A 20017-nucleotide genomic window follows, 5' to 3' on the forward strand; every position below is an offset into this window, starting at 1 on the left:
TACCACAGGTTCTTGGATCTGCTTGTTAAAGGAAAGCAACTCAAAATGGGTTAACAAGCTTACTTTAATCAGTCAGACATATATCGTTTACCTTGTTCAGGAGAAAAGGTCAGCACCCTGAACCTCAAAGTATACAGGCATAATTATCAAGACAGAAACATCAAGTAGACAGATTTCCAAACTGTCCAACCATTACATCCATACCCAGTCAACATCTGGGTTTCCACATTCTGGGTTTTTCAAAGCCGGGGGACCCTCAACAACGGCTTCCCAGAATTCAGATCAAATCACAGAACACTTCTCAAAGTGAGTCCCAAAACAAAGCTACACATCAGTGCTTATATAGCCTTCTCCTGGCTCAGAGAATGTAACAACCTTTTTGACCCACTGGCCAATCAAAAAGTATCTTCTGAAAAACAAGCCTCCCTCCCCAGGCTTCTGGTGCACTTTAGCCTAGGGGCAGGGAAGATCTTTAAAATTTACATTCTCATTACAGGGGGCAATGCCATTTGGGGTCTTCTGTCAAGCACATAATTTGATTTGTAATAACTAACAAATAGTCCATGATTTCAACACTGGGTTTAAAGACTTGAAAAACTTTTATAGTATAGGTTTAATTAAAATTTCTGGGTCCCTAAAAATTAATACAAGCTACCAATTGAAATAGGAAAATGAGAAACAGTTGGGGGGCAATGAGTAGTGAGGGGTTAACTTCCAAACTGTGGTTCAGTGATTTACCATTTCTTGAGGAATAATGGAGAGAGAGAAGAAACTTTAGAGATCCATTTCACTAAACATCCTTATTTTACAGATGAAGAAAATGAGACCCCAAGAGGTTATATCACTTCCCTAAGGTCACACAGCTAGCTAGAGACAGAGTGAGGAATAGAACCCAGGTCTTTTGATTCATGGTCTCTAGCTCAGCACCATTTCTATTTCCATTTTTTTCCCCAGAGCAGTAATCTCTCTATGCCTGACTTTCTCTTGTCTATAAAATATGAATAATAACCAAGTGAATTATTCTGACTAGGCTATGGGCAGGATGAGCTTAAATGATAAAAAGTAGCAAAATACTTTTTAGAGATAAACCAAGAGGAAATATTTCATAATAGAGGCACTATACTGTAGAGATTTGCCTTGATTGATTTGAACTATACATATTTAAAAACCAACAAAATATAACAGAAAAACCTTGAATCACTGATTTTCCTCTTTCCCTCCCTCCCTTTGTCTCTCCTTCCCTCCCTCTTCCTCCTTCTTTCTTTCTTTATTTCCTTTTCTCCCTTCTTCCTTCCTTCCTTCCTTCCTTCCTTCCTTCCTTCCTTCCTTCCTTCCTTCCTTCCTTCCATTTCCTTTACTCCCAACTTCCATAGAAGGCCTTTCCTCATCCCACCAGATGCTAGTGTCTTTCCCTTTAAGAGTACCTTCCAGCTATTCTGGGTACATTGCATATATGCCTGGTTATTTATACTCTGCTTCAGACTTTAGAACACGACCTACTTGAGGGCAGGGACTGTTTTTGTTTTTCTTTCCATCCCCACCTCTTAGTACAAAATAATTAAAACATTTTTGTGTTGAATGATGAATCAAGAATTGATTCCTCAATCTTCAAATCTCTAAAAAGAAGAGACAAACCATCCAATGACTGAAGTATAATGAACACCACTTAGCCTCCTTTTCCTGTGTGGGGTTTTTAATGTGGTCTGAAGTACTACCCAGATATAGACCTGTGCTGAGAGCCACAAGCATGGCCCAGGTGTCTCTTGTTTTCATTCCTTGAAGTAAAAGCCCTTTCTCCTTCTTCAGATTTTCTCATGATACTTGTCTGGATCCCTTCTTTGTCCTCATATTCTACTCTAGGCCATACTCATCTATGTATATGCCTTATTCTCCCTTCCTCCCATTAGATTGGAAGCTTCACAAGGGGACAAAAGGTAATTTTCCACACTTGTATCCCCAATGCCTGGCATCATACTTTGCACATCAGCTCTACTTTTAGAACAAATGGTAGCATGTCATGAAAGCAGCAGTTGACAGTCACATTATACTTGGCCCATCTTAAGTACTGTGTTCAGTTTTGAGTGCTATTTTTTAGGAAGATTATTGAGAATACATCCAAAAGAAGGCAGCTAAGAGAGGAACAAAGACTACATCACAATTAAGAATGATTAAAGAAATTAGGGATTCTCAGCCTGAACGAGAGAAGACTCAGAGGGGACACTCCAGCTTGCTTTAAATGCTTGAAAGGCTGTTATGCAAGAGAGAGATTTGATTTGGTTTGCTTGGTCTTAGAGAACAAAATCCAGAGCCATGGATAGAAGTTACAGAGTTAGATTTCAGCTTGAAGAAAAATTTATTAATATGTACTTATGCAGATGGAGGCAGCTGAATGCAGTGGATAGAGCATTGGGCCTAGAGTCAGAAGGACCTGAGTTCAAATCAGGGCTTAGGAAACTCGCTAGCTGATTCTGTTTGCCTTAATCTATTGGAGAAGGAAATGACAAACTATGCTAGTATCTTTGCAAAGAAAACCCCAGATGGTATCACGAAGAGTCAGGTGTAATTAACAGCAAAGTGAAAAGGGTTTTCTTGGGAAATGGTGGGTCCCCCCTCAATGAAAAGCTTCAAGCAGAAATTGGATGATTATATGTCTGTCATTTTTGGACTAAATGGCCTCCAAAGACCCTTCTAACTCAAAAATTCTGGGATTCCAATGCTGAATGTTGAAGTGAATTAGTTTAATTGTTGCAGGACAAAGGTTCAGTAGAAATAAAGGTAGTTATAGGATAAAAAATTCTATGGTGTTATAGGCAAGAGAATTATATTTGGAGTCAAGAAGCCTAGGTTTGAATTCCAACTTTAGCACTTTATTAGTTGGAGGACCTTGACTAAATGACTTAACCTCAGTGACCATCCCCTTAAATTTGGAATAAGACTTCTATTACCTACCTTACAGGAACTTAAAATGATACATAAACATGGGCTACCATTTGGATATGGTTCAAATATGGATAAATATTGATATATACCAGGTCCTTTAACTTTTGATCCACCTAGATCACGTCTCTCATTTTTATTCTTTGTACTGCTATGGCAAAGGCTATAGAAAAGAATGAATTATATAAAAACTTGAGTACAGCATAAATAATGAGAAAAATATTAGGAAGGTGAAACTTTATTAAATCACTTAGAATAACTATAATTAGGTATGTCTATCAATTACTAAGCCAAGTTTTACTTAATCTCAAAGAACTCCACTAGAATCTTCAGCCTGTATCCAGTCTCAATCAACTCTATCAAGAGTAGCTTCCTTTGGGGTGGCGAGGTGGTACAGTGAATAGAACACTGGCCCTGGAGTCAGGAACACCTGAGTTCAAATCCAGCCTCAGACACTTAACACCTACTAGTTGTGTGACCTTGAGCAAGTTATTTAACCCCAATCTCCCTGCATTCCCCGTCCAAAAAAAAAATGTAGCTTTTTTTTTTTTTGCCTCTAAAATTAAAAAGCATAGTGGACTGAGTGCTGTATTTGGAGTCAGGAGACCTAAGTTCAAACTGTACCTCAGATATTTATTGACAAATTACTTACATATCCAAAAGCTCAATGTCCTCATCTTTAAAATGGGAATCTTGCTAATTGTGCTACCTGCGTCACAGTGTGGCTGTGAGGAAAGAGCTTTATAAAACTTAGAATGCTACACAAATATGAGCTATTATTATAGCAAATCCTTTCACAAAGAGTTTTCCTCCTGGCACTCCACTGGTATCTTACTCAAAAGAAGCTTCTAAAATATCAATGCAACCACTACTAGGTCTATATCCCAGAGATCACAAAAAAGGGAAAAGGACCGACACGTGCAAAAATAGTTATAGGAGTCCTTTTTATGGTGACAAAATACTGGAAATTGAGGGAATGCCTATTAACTGCGGAATGGCTGAACAAGCTGTGGAATATGAATGTAATGGGATACTATTTTGCAATAAGACACGATGAACAGGCAGATTTCAGAGAATCCTAGAAAGGCTTGTATGAACTGATACAAAGTGAAAATAAGTAGAACTAGGAAAATATTTTACACAGTATCAGCAGCATTGTGTGATAATCAACTCACCTCTTTTCAGCAATTCAATGTTTCAAGACAGGTACAAAGCACTCAGGAAAGAAAATGCTGTCCACATCCAGATAAAGAACTGATGGACTCTGAATATAGATCAAAGCATATTTTTCTTTCACATTATTCTTTCTTATTTTTAATCTGTTTCTTCTTTCACAATTGTGACTAAATGGAAATATTTTTTTACATGATAGCACACGTATAAACTATATCAATCTCCCTACCATTTTCAGAAGAGAGAGGGGAGGGAGAAAAATTTGGAACTCAAAATCTTGTAAAAATGAATGCTAAAAATTCTCTTGACATGTAACTGGAGAAAAAATAAAATGCTATAATTAAAAAAAAAATCAATGCAGTTCCTTAGCTGGAAAGTCCTAGAATCTAATGATTATTTTATCCTTTTTGTCCAATGAACTGATACTGTTTTATTTTTCTTGGTAGCATTATTCACTAGGAATTGCTTTGAATGTGATGTCAGGAGCCTTGGGTTTAAGTGCCAGGTCTGTCATATACTAGCCATGTAACTTACAGTAGGGCAAATTGAATGATTTTTTTGGTCTCAGTTTCCTCTTCTGCAAAATGGATAAATTAGCAATTATACTACTTAACTCACAAGGTTCATAGAATCATAGATCTAGAAATGGAAGGGATCTAAGAGATCATTTAGTCAAATTTCATTGTTTTGTATCCAAGTAAACTGAGATCCAAAGAAGTTAAATAATTTGTTCAAGGTTAAAAAAATAGTAAGTGACCTAGTGAGCCTTTGAACTAATATCCTCTGGCTCCTAGGTCAGTTCTTTCCATTGTACCAGGTTCTTATCAAATGAAATTATGTTTGTCAAGTACACTGAAACCATAAATTGATATTTATATATTATTTCTGGTTATTTAAAAATCTTATTTTAAATTGTGCCCTTTTTTTCCCCCAATACCACAGACATTTCTCAGCATACTCCTGCATTATAATAAAGAAAAACAGTCAAGCAAAACCAGCTGACAAAATGATAGTGTCTGACAGCATATGCAACATGCTGAGAGAAAGAAAACATGTCTCATCATCTGTTCTCCAGGTCTGAAATTGGTTGTTGCAATTAATCTGATTTCAACTGCCTTAGAAGGCTGTTTTCACTTGCATTACTGTAGTCATTCTCGTCTATTATTTTCCTGGTTCTGATTACTTCGCTTCGCATCAGTTTATGCACGCCTTCATTTCTGATTATTTTAAAGGAAAAAATATAAGTGAATTAATTCTCTTCTTGTTTTTTCTTACATATTTTAATGATCATGGTAAGAACAACAAAATACTAATGCATTTAAAATGGGTGATGTCTGCCTATTACAAATATTCAAGTAGCACAGTTTTTCTGGATGGAGTATTCTGTTGGCAATATCTTTCATTCATTCAATAAACATTTATTGAATACTTTCTATGAGCTGAGGACTGTACTAGTCACTGAGGGTAGATTGAAAATATAGATGACATGATTCTTTCCTTCAAGGAGCTTATAGGTTAGGGAAAGTATAAATAAGCAGAAATTTAACACATACTGTTTTGGGTTTGTTTTTGTTTTTTTTGGTAGTCATTTCAGTAGTGTCTGATTCTTTGTGACCTCTCTTAGGATTTTCTTGGCGAAGATTCTGGAGTTGTTTGCCATTTCCCTCTCCAGCTCATTTTACAGATGAGGAATGGAGGCAAACAGAGATAAGTGACTTGCCCAAGGTCACACAGCTCTCAAGTGTCTGAGGCTGAATTTGAATTCAGGAAGATAAGTCTTTCTGATTTCAGACCTGGCACTGTATCCATCATTCCACCTAACTGACCCTATCACACATTTAGGATTTCCAAACAAAATGCCACTGTATGAAGCCCAAGTAGGAAGGCCTTTGATGAATAGGGGAGCTGGGAAGACTTTATGAAGGAGGTGGTATTTGTCTTGGGCTTATAGCAAAAGAGTAGGAATTTATTGAGTAAAGAATAGGAGGTAGAATACTCTGTGATTAGGGAAAAGACCAGGCAAAAGGACTAAATTGGGAGGGTGGAGGTCATGTAGAAGGTGGGGAAGGAGTAAGCAGGGAGTAGTTCAGTTTGGCTAAAGCAGAGAATGAGTGATATGAAATAAGTATGAAATAAAACTGGGAAGGTAGGATTGTGTCATGTTGAGAAAGATCTTAGATGCCAGACTCCTTCAAAGAGGAGATTAAATTTAATTTGTGTAACCTGAGCCCTAAAACCTATGGATATGGGAGTCTCTCCTTATCATGAAGATCCTACCTGTTGGGCTATTCTTCTTAGTGTTTGTTAGATCAACACCTATATCACACATCGTAACTGTGGGTGGACCCTCAAGTTCTGCACTGAGTCCTCTTCTCTTGATGATTCCATCAGCTCTTACAAGTTTCATTATCATCTATATTCATTCCTAGATTTGAATATTTAGCCCTAGTCTTTTTCTAGCATGCATCACCAACTAACTACCTATTGTACAATTTGATTTGGATGTCCCATAAGAACCTCAATATCGACACACCCAAAAGAAAAATCCCTTTCTTTTTCTTCAAACCAACCCCTCCTGTGGATTTTCTTGTTTCTGCTGATGACATCATCATCATCCTTCCAGTCACCCAGGTTTAAAGCCTCAGTGTCATGCTCTAATCCCTTACCTCACATATCTGATCAGTTGCCAAGTCTTGTTAATTCTCTTTCCATCACATCTGTCACATCTGTCCCCTTCCCTCGACTCATTGCTACCACTCTAGTTCAGGTCTTTATTACCTCTTGACTAAACTATTACAATGAGCTCCTAATTGATCTTCCTGACTCAATTATCTCCCCTTTCTAATCTATCCTTCACATAAATGCCAAAATGATCTTACTAAATCTCAAATCTTCCCCTACTCATTAAACTTCAATTGACTTTAGGACCAAATGCAAACTCCTCTATTTGGAATTTGAAACCCCTCACAAACTTACTCTAACCTGCTTTTCCAGCTTTATTATATATTATTCCCTTTTGTGACCTCTACAGACAAATCTAATTGGCCTTCTTGCTAGTCTTCACACATTTCCCATTCTATTTCCCATTTCTGTGACATGGCAAAGGCTATCTCCTATGCCTGGAATGCACCATCTCCTTACTTTTGTCTTTTAGAATTCCTAGTATCACTCACAGCTCAGCTCAATTACCATCTTCTACAGAGGCTTTCCTTATTTCCCTTATAGGTACCTTCTACTCCCAAATTAATTTTCATTCATTTTGCATGCATTTTGTTTTTAAAATACATATATTTATTTCATTAAATATTTCCCAACTTCATGCAAAAATTTTTAATATTCATTTTTTTTAAATGTGAGTTCCAACTTTTCTCCTTCCCTACTCCATGTAGCTTTGAGAAGGCAAGCAATATATAGCTTATATATATGAAGTCATACATATCATATTTTCATGCTATTTTGTTGTTTTATTGTTATTTTGTTTGTATTTTCCATAGAATTGTGTACATGCATAGTTTTCTTTGATATACTATAAGCTTCTTGAAGACAGGGACAGTCTCATGTTTTGTCTTTGTATAAACATTTTGTAAACAGTACCTAGAACATAGTAGACACTTAATAAATGCTTGTTGAATAATTGATTGGTTGATTTGCAAGATCCAGGATTTGATCAGTGTGTATTTCCCTCCACCAATGCAGATAACAGCCCCCATATATCTTGTTACCCTATGTGATTCCTTTTTTTTTTTTTAAGAATGGATTTCCTCATCTAGCCTAAGCTGGCAGTTCAGGCAAGGGATACTCATAGGCTGATACTCACAGGTCCAATCTCACCACTGATCTGTATAGGAGCTTTGACCTGCTCAATTTCCAATCTGGGCCAGTTTACCTCTCCTTAGGCAATTTGTTATTCCCCTCCCCCCACTCCCCACACCCTTACTTAGGGGCTCACCATATTGATGACAGACAGTGCAGACATCTGATTGGTTTAGCTCACCACAACTCTGAACTTTCAAGCTAAGGAGACACAGACAAGCTCAGTCTCCTTCAGTATCTGGGATCATAGACATGAATCACCATGCCCAGTTCACTTCCTGTGATTCCTGTCCATGCTTTCCATTACTCCTCCATAGAATATGCTCAGAATGCCAGAGGCCTGCCTCTGGTTCTTTTGGATTAAGAATTCTGGCAAATAAATAATTTCTAGATAATTGGTGAGGAAAAAGATTATAAACCATCACAGTCCTATTGATTTTTAAAATTTTTTTATTTGTTTCCACTTTAATTTATGGAATAAAAGAAGCATTTCCATAACATAGTATAATACAAAAATATGATTGCTCATGAAAACTGCAAATCTATTAGGTATAACTTCCTTTTAAATATATAATAAAGTTTTTATGTGAATTTCTTTTCTTTTTCCCTTCTCCAGCCATTCTAGAGATGGCTACCATTAGACACAAATATGTGTGTGAGTATATACACACAGACACACATATGTAAGTTTACATACATATACACACATACATATGTGTATATATGTTTTCTCTGTGTACATATATATAAATCATTCCATACATCTATTTATCAGTACTATTGATTTTAATAATTGTAAATATGAAAAACATTTAGTGAAAACTAGGGGGGGGGAGGAAATCCCTAGATGCTAATCTGTTTAGTGCCCTTAGAGAATCAGCATGTTATAATACTTGAAGTCAGAAGACTTATGTTTTAGTCTTGGCACTGCCACAAACCACCTGACACTTAATTTTCTCATTTATAATATGGGGAAAATAATAACTGAACCCCTGGCCTTATAGGGTTGTTATTTGTGAAGCATTTTGTAAATTCTAACAAGATATGTAAATATGAGATATCAGTACCATTTATGACTAAAAAGTTACCAGAGAAGAATTTATCCACTAGGAGAATCTCTCAGCATGAATACTTAAATTAGCCTCTAGGCAACCAGCAGATGAACCAAGGGTCAGCTATGGATTTCCTGACCCCAGGTGTAAGGACCGACTGAGATTTTTACCTTCTCTTGACCTTTGATGTTTGTATGAATTCATTAGCATTCATAAACTAGTAGTCCAATAGTTTCTAATCACCTACTTATCAGAACTGTTGTGCAATTGATTGCCAAAGGTATCACAATAACAGGTATACATCAAATAGTACTTAACATTGAAGCTGGGATGCAATTAACCACATACACCTGTCTTTCAATATATGAACACCTACTTCACAAAATATTGCTTTAATGGAGAATAGTAATTTATTGCTATTTTTTCTTTGTTTTTTTTCATTTTATTTTGTTTTTACTATTATAGACAAGTTCCTCCCCATAGCAGGCAACAGACACACGTAGCCACAGAAGAATACAAGTCCAAGTGCAGGGAGAAGGCTCTGCTACCCTGCTAAACAGTATCCTTGATACTACATGAGCCACAAGATCTTTCCATTGCAGCTTGTGATTTTTCTGGTTTTTAATTTGATAACCTTGTGGGACATTCACAAGGGGACCTGTGCTGTGGCCACCATGATGTCCTCACCTTCAAGTTCTCCTTGAGTCTCAGTGGCAGACTGACAGTCTATTTCTTTTCTATTGTCACCCTAATACACACCAGCCATTTTGTTCTCCTTTCAATTAAGTCCTACTAATCAAAAAATTATTCAGGTGCAAGTTATTTGGAAATATTTAGATGAAAACAAGGTTCAGGAATACTGCAGTTTTTTTCCCCATTAAGATGAATGAATTCAGGGATTTTATCATGCAGAATTTCACCTTTTGAACAGGATTTTGTGGAAAGGATTTGTAAATATATAGAAGGATGGATATAATTAAATTCAGGTGCGGTGAACACAGCTTGTTTTTTGATCACTGTTGAAATGTCCCTGGATTAAACATTATGTCTTTCAGATTACCAGGTGACTGTTTAGTTCATTGGAATGGTAATATCTAGTCTGAAAAATGTCCCTGAAAATAATTTGCATGCAGAAAAATACTGACTCAGCATGAATTTCATTTTCTTTTATTTCCCCAGAGGGGAAACCGGGGCAAAAAGAGGATGGGACAAAATACTTTTCATGGATACGCATGAGTCCATTGATACTGTTTTTCCTAAAGTAGATGAGGCAGCACGTAGCAGCCTTGGTGCTAAGAAAGGTTAAAGAATAACAATAACATTAAAATGTTAGAGATAAAATAACTGACAGCATTTCCATTATCCTACTGCACTTATGATGTGTCCTGAGAACTCCAGCCCTGGTGTGCATTCCCTTCTTGCTCATTATTCCATTCACAGAAGGTTCCCAGGTAAATAGACGATCTTCACATTTTTACTAATAGAATCTACATAACACTTTTATCAGTAAGCTTAATAATGTCATTCCAGATTTCCACAAAAGCAACTCTGGAAACTTTCCCAATTTCCTCTGTCATATTTTTTCCTTGTGAGCTTTTTTAAAAAGTGGGTTCTCACTAGGGAAGTTGGAAACTAATGGATTCTTCTAGATAGGTTTTGGAGATAAAACAAAGTTCAGCTCTTCAGCCAAAACAAACCTTCTGAAAACAGCTGAAGAAGTCATAGGCAGGGAATGGAGGTGTGAGTCTTCTCTAGGAATTCAAGAAATAAGCCTGAGACTACACAAGTCTTAGAATGGCATTTTGGCAGCAAATAACACTCAGTTGCATGAAATAATATCCTTTATTTTTCTAAATGCTAGTCCCCTCTGGGAACAAGCCTAAGGTCTCCACTCTTATCTCTCTATGAGCAAGTGTGTGTTTGTGTTTTTTCTAGGGCATAATAATGATTTTATGTATTATTCATTATGCCTTAAGGGATCTCAGACTAGTAACATAGGCTATCATTAACTCTTTCCATTTCAGGATTGTTCCCAATAAATCTATAATCACCTATGTTACTGTTGAATCAGGTGAGATATAAAAGATGATGATTATTAAGCTGAAAATGATTATACTCATCAATGAGACACATAGCACCCATTTATTTTATCAACTTCTTTTTCAAAGCCTTCCCTTCAAATGGGCAATGACTTTCTCAGAAGAGTGATTTGCTTTCATTTGATGGGGTTTAGGGGAAAAAGAAACAAAGTTTCCAATCCTTCTGTTTGCAAAGATAGGCCCCTCTCCTGTAAATCAATATGCTGCTGTCTGGTTTGCTCTGCTGAAAGAAAGATGGAAACAACCCAGTGCCAATGGTCCTGAATCCTTGACCCATTCATCTTACGGAGGTGCTCAGTAACCACATAGGCCTTTCTGAACTCTTTCCCATTCCTTTTCTTGCGACCTCTTAGGGTGCTTCCAGGGTAACCATTTTAAGAAAACTCAACCAAAGCAGCAGCTTTAAATCTCTTCAGTAATTAAGCCCAGCATTGTTCTGGGGGACCACATTAACAAAGGGATAGAGTTCCCTTTATTCTCCAAAGCAGATAGAACTGTCTCATTTGCACAGCTGAAGTTCCTTTTTTTTCACTCCACCCTGGCTGCTTCCATCAGCCAGCACAGAATATTAGAAGGATGCTTTGGCACAAATTCATTTACTGCATATAATCTTTCAGTTGCCTGGAAAAGCTGCCAATTTTCACCCCAATAAAAGCGGAATTCCAACCACTTTTCTAAATCCATGTCCAGGTGTAAAATAACAAAGATCCCAAGGATGCATCAGCAGAGTGTTCTGGTCAAGAATAATAGACATGGGGACAACATTTCATGACAGTGTGTAACTAGGGGCATTTATTTTTTTTTTATTTTTTTTTTAAGCAATCGGGGTTAAGTAACTTGCTCAAGGTTACATGGCCAGTTATTTCTGGGTGTGGTGCTGAATATCTGAGCCCAGATTTGATCCCCAGGTCATCCCGACACTGGAGCCAGTGCTCTTACTCACTGAGCCACCTGGCCGCCCCTTAGGGGCATTTATTTTTAAGCTGAATATTTATTGGATACTCTGTCAAACTATAACTGAACTAGGCTCAATTTTTAAAATAAACTAAACTTTACATTAACATACAAACATAAAAAATGAGAGGCAGCATACCAATTTTTTGGAGACATCAGGCTGAGCTTGGCATACCTCTTATGTTCTATACACACACACACACACACACACACACACACATACATGCCTATGTATAACTGCACTCATTAAGGCCAGTGATTGAAATTTCAGTTGGCAAGGAACAGGACCTACAGCAGACTGCAGAGAAGAGAAAGAGAACTCCATGAATGAAGTCCATGTTTAAACAGGCAAAGAGGTGCAAATAGATTGAGGTTCTAGGGGACCCTTAGCACACTGGAGTAATCCCAGTGAGATGGCAAAATCTGAATAAGTATCAAAGATGTGCAGCTACTCACTATGTCAGTAGCTTTTAAGAACCAAAGAATTCTATCAAATTCAACAACCATCTATTAGGTATCTAACTAAATGGAAAAGACTGGGCATTTGCTAGGTCCTGGGAATATGAAGATGAAAAACGATCAAGTAAGAGACATTTCAACCTGGGAAAGAAGGTGGAAATTTGCACAATTCACTGTAATACAAGTGGGGAAAAAATAGAATGGAATGAGAGATTCAAGGAGGGAGACATTACACCTAGCTGCAAAGAAACATCCATTCCAAAGTAACTTTTTTTTAAATAAGCAATCAGGGTTAACTTGCTCAAGGTTACACGGCCAGTTATTTTTGTGTGGGTGCCAAGTATCTGAGGCCGGAACCAATCCCAGGTCTCCCAACACCAGGGCCGGCGTTCTTACTCACTGTTCCACCTGGCTGCCCCCCAAAGTAACTTTTAAAAAAATTATTTATTTATTTTAGTGTTTCACATTCACTTTTATAAGATTTTGAGTTCTAAATTTTCCCCCTTTCTCTCCCCAAGGTGCCATGCAATCTGATTATAGGCTATACATGTACAATCATATTAAACATTTCTACATTAGTCATGCAAAGTAACTTTTTATAAAGAAAATATTCTTTTCAAAAGCCTTCTGGCAGATTTTTTTTGTCTGTTTCTTTATCTAGTGTGTTGTTTTCATTATAACTTATGGTCCATTTCTAGAGCTCCAAGGTGCTGCACCTGAAGCTTTATTGCTACAGGAAATTCTTGGTAAAGAAACTTGCTCTGTTGGCATGGATTGGTTTGCCTGTTCTGATACTTATGAAGTTCCAGGATATTAGGTGTTGCCTGGGGCACTAAGAGGTTAAGTGACTTGCCCAGGGCCACAAAATCATTACATATTTGAGGCAGGACTTATTTTCCAAGGTTAGCTCTCTATCCACTCTGATACACACACACAAACACACACTTTCATATATATATACACACATGGCAGAAGTAGTTATGTATTGAAAGAACTGAAAATTCTTAAGCTTAGAAAGACTCTTTTGAAAAATCCCCATTCATATCCCCAGTGGGACTAACAGTTCATTGCTGCTCTACTGAAGGGTTAAATGAACATGTGTTCCATGTACTTACCCTAAAGAAAGTGCATGATCAACCTCAATATCCATTATTTAGCTTATGATATAATTTCACTACATAACCCTTTTCAAATTAACTTAAGCATTAATGAATTACAGAGATTTAGAGAGTAATTGTGGCATTTGGGTTGGACAAGTGCCCCTCTGCCTCTACCCTTTAGAATGATTAACCCAGAGCTGTAATGCCCAACTTTGGAGAATGTTCTGGTAGGAACATCTGGCTTCTGGCACATTCTACAGGAAATTTTGTTTGTGGATTGAACAGCCTTCTAGTAATCACCTTATTTGTTTTTCTGTTACTGTATTAATGGCTATTTGAAAGAGGGGCTATGCTAGCGCATTATAAAATAAGTCTTTCTACTCTTCTAGAGGAAAAAGGACTGGTATTATCTTTATGTATGGAGCTTAACCCAAGTGAATATTATTATTTTGGCCTTCTTGTGCATCCCCTGTTTTACCAGAAACCCAGAATTATCTATACCATGTAGGAACCTGGAAAACTTTCAGATTTCCTTCATTTAAAAAAATACTTTCTATTTCTCTTCAAAAAGATCCAAAAATATCAAGCTTTGGTGCTCAGGAAATTGTCAGTGCTACAAAGAATGCCTCCTAAAGGACATTAGAAAGCTATTAGGCTGATGAGAATAGAAGATGCTTTTTTAATAATACACGGAAGAATGAAACAACTTCTGTTAAAGTAAAAAAAGACCTCGGAGAACGCGTCATCCAACCTTTTTTTTGTTTTTGCCAATGACCAAGCGAAACTCCAGAGTTGAACTGATCTGTCCGAGGACTTGTAGAAAGCTAGTTGCAGAACCTGTACTAGAATCCAGGTTTCCTGACTCTCCAGCTCAGCATTGCTTTCCTCTCACTGTACTGCCTTTAATTCATAGAACTTTAGGTCCAAAAGGAGTGTTTGAGATCGTGCACACATGGAAGGAGGCACCAGTTGTCTCATAGAAAAGAAAAACAAAATTGAAACATTCTCAAAATGGCAATCTGTGGATCAGAGATCAGAACTGGAAGGAACCTCATAAAGCATCTAATCCAACCTCTTGTCTTTTACAGATGAGGAAACTAAGTCACAGAGAGGTCAAGTGAATTGTCCAAGGCCATGGAGATATCCAGTGTCAGAGGCAAGATTGTAACCTGCATCCTCTGACTCCAGAGTATGGGCTTTTTCCGCTGCATAATGCTGAGACCTAAAATTTTGTTAGGAAAAGTTTTCTATGCTAGAATTAATTAATGGGCCTCTACCTACCCCACCCCCTTCTCCAGGGAATATTAAATTGTTGATAACTATTTGTTACACATCACGTTCCAGTTTGCAAAGCACTATAATCTTAAAAACAACCTTCTAAAATAGATTGATCAAGCATTAATTGTCCTTCTTTTGCACATGGGGAAACTGACACACAAGCAAAATGTTCCAAAGTACAGAGTTAGTAACTGGTAGACCAAGATTCAACTTCAGATCTTCTCACTCTAAATGTATGGTCTTTGTAGCATACCAATGGTAAAACAAATAGTCTATGCACAATGGCTGAGGTATTATCCAGTCTGGAGACAAGCCATAGATAGCATGGACTCTCTCCCCTCAATTCTGAGTTTGAACTGTCTAGCTCTATGACATGTAATGGCTTTGCTGGGGTTAAGAAAAAAAGATCTCCATTTAAGCTGATACCTTCCCCCATTTTTTTTCTTAAAGAAAATGTAACTATAAAAGCAAAGAACAAGGTCTACTCTTTCCAAGCTTATTACAGTTCCCAGTCTGGTGCTCAGTAACTGTTAAATAATAATAATTAATGAAACTACACATATTTAGTTCCTTTGTCTGTTCCTCTTAAAACAATGCTTTCTTTTCCACTAAACAATTAGGCTGTTCTTCCATGTACTCCCTTTTATTTGTCCAGACTATTCAGTCAATGGGGTATGCAATTCATTTCAGGTCTAGTCTCACTGCTGTGCCACTCAAGAAGGCATCACCTTTCGGAGTGTGTTACTACGGTCTTTGCAAGCAACTGAAAATCTTTTCACCTCCTTTTCTTTTCTTTATTTTCACAACAAAATTGTTGCAAAACACACTGATTTTTTTCTGAAAAATTTGTACAGAATTATCTCTAGATTTTAGTAATTAGTGATCTTCATTCTCATCTATTCCTAGGTAGTATGTGTTTCCTTAGAAACAGAGGCTAATGCATATGATCAGGCTTATATATAAACAGAGAGCGCTTCACCAAGTGCATCCATGATTCTGATGTGTGACCGTCAGCACTTTGGGTCCCCTTGGGGGAACAGTGCATGCAGCTGTCACATAAAGAGTAGTTAGGGGTCTGTTGCTTATTTTCCCTTCTCTCTCCTGTTCCCAGAAGGAAGTGACTCCTTATGTATTTTAGAAACCCAGTGTGTGTAGCCTCATGTAAAACTACTACATTCCTGTGGACGGGTTGAAAAAATTCTTCTACCTCCTTTTAAACCCTAAGAAAATTGTTCTTCAAGATTTGCAATGGTTTGTTTTCTGAGCTATTGGTTGGGGAGTGAGTTTATTTTCTTTCTTATTTTCCTTTTTTTTTTTTTTTAGTGCTTTGGGATATATATTTTTTTCTCTTCCTATTGAATTGTTTCTTCTTTCCAGTTTTAATTTTAATTGAATTGCATTTTTCCCTTTTCTCTAAATTTTTCAAGATTTCTTCTTCTATTGTTCCCCCATTCCTTAGTCATCCTATCCCAATAGTTCCCAACTATTGACAAATCCCAGAGCTAAGGTCTGGATTTCCCTTAGCCTCATTATGGCTTTTTCCTATGCAAATGGGAATATGAACATATATAACTGTTCCCACCAAGTGAAGATGATTCAACTGCTTATTATTGTAGCTCTTATTAACAAGGGTTTTGCTAAGGGAGTGGGATGCAATGAAAAGAGCATTCAATCTAAAACCAGAAACTGTTTCAATTCTGTTTCTCTCATTTACTACCTGAGCAAGTAACTGAGGTTCTCTGAGCCTCAGTTTCCTCATCAGTAAAATGAGGGGTTGGACTTAGAAGATCTTTAAAAGACATTCTAGCTCTAAGATTTTCATGAATTCAACTGCCAGGCTTCTACAGTAGCCAGAGAAATGGATTCAAATAAAAGATCTATGATTTTTTCTCCTTTATATCACTACCCATCCATAATCTAAGCTTTGTATCATTAAGCTCCATGATAGGTCTGTTATCTATTTTTTCACTCAAGAAATATTGTCCAAGCTCCTACTATGTGCTACCCATTGGTTCTAATACAAAGAAGAATAAGCCAAGCTCTTTATAGAGTTTATGGTTGCTTAGTGGAGATAAGGGACACGAAAAAGAGCTATGATACATGTAGTTATAGGAAAGTGAAATGTGGGAAGTAAAAACCACCAAAGCCATATTTTTACTTTAAACAAAATTCCATTTTAGCCAAATAGCTTGGCTATCTCACTGGGAGTAGTTATCAAGTAAATTTAGAAAGAGCTAAAAGTTTCTAGATGCAGAAATAGTTTCTCTGTAGTGTTCTGTTTGTCTATAATCAGGAGCCAATCACATGGAAATCTGGGAAACAGTAAATGTGGTTAAATCATGTATTCAAATTGGAATGGCTATCTTAAGTGTCCCAAAATGGGAAATTCACACACACACACGCAACTGGTTCTTTCATGTTGCTTAGAAAAGATGCTGAAATTAAATTGTTCACTTAACTGGGATTATTAAGCCACTCTCTGCTCAAGCAAATTGACAAAATTTTTAAGTTGCTTTTCAGATATCGGATCTAATTAAGATGCCATCTCTGCTTTCTGGATCTATTATGTGATCTATCCCCATTCTTTTTTTAATCTGATTTTAGTCAATAGCTATTTTTGCAAGTTATTTCTTCTTAATTGTCTACATTTCATTCCTTTTTTTTTTCTAATGAAAGGCAGATTGTAGGAATGAATTCTAAATACCAATTGTTTTAGCTATATTAATTTTGTGCCTTTACTCAATTATTTAACAATCTTATTTCTGTCTATTCTACTGAAAGATACAAGGTAGTTTTTTTAAATTTACTCTAGCCCCTTTGGGATATTGTTCATATTCAGTGCGGAGAAGCAAAATATTTTGTTTTGGTTTGGTTTTTTTTGTGGGAAGACAATATATCAAGAAGAAAATATTAGAAGATCCCTTATTGTCTCTAACTTTCATTTTGATTTATGATGCAAAATTTAGCCTTCACAAAACAAAAACAGAGTGGTACGCTAATGTAGCTAGTGCTTCAAAAAACCTCTGTGAGTTCCTTATATTTTGTCTTGACACAGCCTTAGTAGCATTCACGATTTTGCTGCTCTCCTCTCTCCTTTCTGCCAGTATAAAAGAAATAACTTTTACTACTCCTCTTCCACATTTCCAGTGCAGAATCCTTTACTGGATGATCTTTGGGAAGAGAAGAAAACTGTCAAGTTAGATTTTGAGACCTCACACAGCTTAGCTGTAGAGAAATCCAGGGAAGAAAAGCAACCTAGGGCACATACTGGGAAGGGCACAGCAGCAGCTGGCAAAAAAAATCCTGCCAATGCAAATGAGTGGGTCCCCTAAGCCTAGCAACAGAGTTTTAGTTGTTGGGATCTCCTTGATTCTATTTTTGAATTTCTGCTCTCTTTTATTTTGTCAATGCCGGCCTGGCGCTCCCAGCCTACCCTCCTACTGCTCCCCACAAAGGAGACTGCAAATGACAATTAGGAAAAACAATGGGGTTAACAGAAGACTACAACTGAAATCCAACAACTATTATTAATTAAACACCTACTATGTGCTGGATTTTATCTTACCCAAGAAAAAGCATAAATTCCACAAAATCTAAAGACTATGTTTTATTTGTCTCTGTATTCAGTTCAGTGCTTGGCACATAGTAGGAACTCAATGAATAACCATCAAATGAAAACGCAAAAACAAGGAAAATAAAGCAGTGAATCAATTACAAAGAGACAATTCATGTAATAAACATCCCCATATAAGCAATATACTTTAAGGAGAAGGCAGATTACTTCAAGCACAGACCCACAGCTTTCCTTACTGCAAAAAGATTTAAGCCACGGAAAGTGAATTGATCAATCACTGTAACATAACACTCCTCTGATCAATTTAATTGATAAGATAAGGGCTATAGGCCTAAAGTTTTAGAGAAGCTTGTAGGTTTAAAGGTGGAAAGAATTTTAGAGATCATTTAGTCCAACCTATTCAGGTAATACCTGAGGAGCAGAGGACAAGTGATCTACCCAATGTCATATAGGTTTCCACTGTTCCATGTGTGCTCTCCACTGTACCATACCATCTCCCATGAGAACATACTTTCTTGAGTTTATTTTCACCTCTTTTTTCCATCAAATTAATCCTCTGTTTTGAGTCTTCCACCTTTATGCACACCTTAACCTCATTCATTCTCCAGCTAATAAAGTCATAAATTTTTTTTAATTAGAAAAATGCGACAACAAAAACACATGATTAAAATGTCGATAATTCTCAGCGGAAACAAATGACCATTTTAATTATTTTTGTTTTATTTTTCAGAAAAGCACTTCGTTCAATGTGAGTAGCCCAGAGCAGTGGGCAGCAGAAACTTGGGCTGTATTTCAGTCTCTTCTACTTACAAAATACACGATCTTGGAGATAACAGTGTGGGTCCCCTGTCAGCCTCCTGACTGGGGAGTTGCAAGGACTAATGATAAAATCTCCAAATCACCCTGACCTCCTTGGAGATGGGGGCTACATCAGTAAGAAAGCACTCTTGCAATCTAGGAATTTTTGAAGGTCTAAAGCCATGATAAAAATAAGCATTTTGCCCTTATGAGATTCCTACTCTCACCAAGATTAATATCATATTTTACGAGACTAGAGTATTCTGCCATCTTGTAACCTACATGAAGGATTCCTTTGTTCAGTGCCACAGGTTAAACTCATACCATGAAATTCTCTTTCCTCCCCACTGCCATCTCTGTCACTTATTACAATTGGAGTTCACAAAAAAAATACAGTATGACTCAGAATATTGAGGCCGCAGCTCAGCAAGGAAAGTTCATTCAAAATTGATTTTCTTTCAGGAATCCCTGATACCCCCCTTTCAATTGTTCACCCACTGTAGGACTGAACAAATGCCGAAGGAAGCTGCAAAGCAATGCAGCCTGTCTGAGACATGAAGGAATGCAGAACAGGATAATCACAACATCATCAACCCAATTCTCCAAGGTAGCTGGCCAATAATGCTGTTCTAATTGAATAACTTATCCACAGCTATTTCCCCTGGGAAAGCCTCCGGCTCAGCCTCTCTGAGTAGGCAGATGGTGCAGCATATACAATGAAACCTGTAATTTTCTCTCGCCATTGGACACGCGAACAGTGGGCCCTCTCTGCTTATTCTT

This window comes from Petaurus breviceps, unplaced genomic scaffold (genome assembly GCF_028583685.1).
Source record: "Petaurus breviceps papuanus isolate PSGF00001 unplaced genomic scaffold, PetGlider_PUasm1.0 90730, whole genome shotgun sequence".
In the NCBI taxonomy this organism is placed as follows: Eukaryota; Metazoa; Chordata; class Mammalia; order Diprotodontia; family Petauridae; genus Petaurus; species Petaurus breviceps.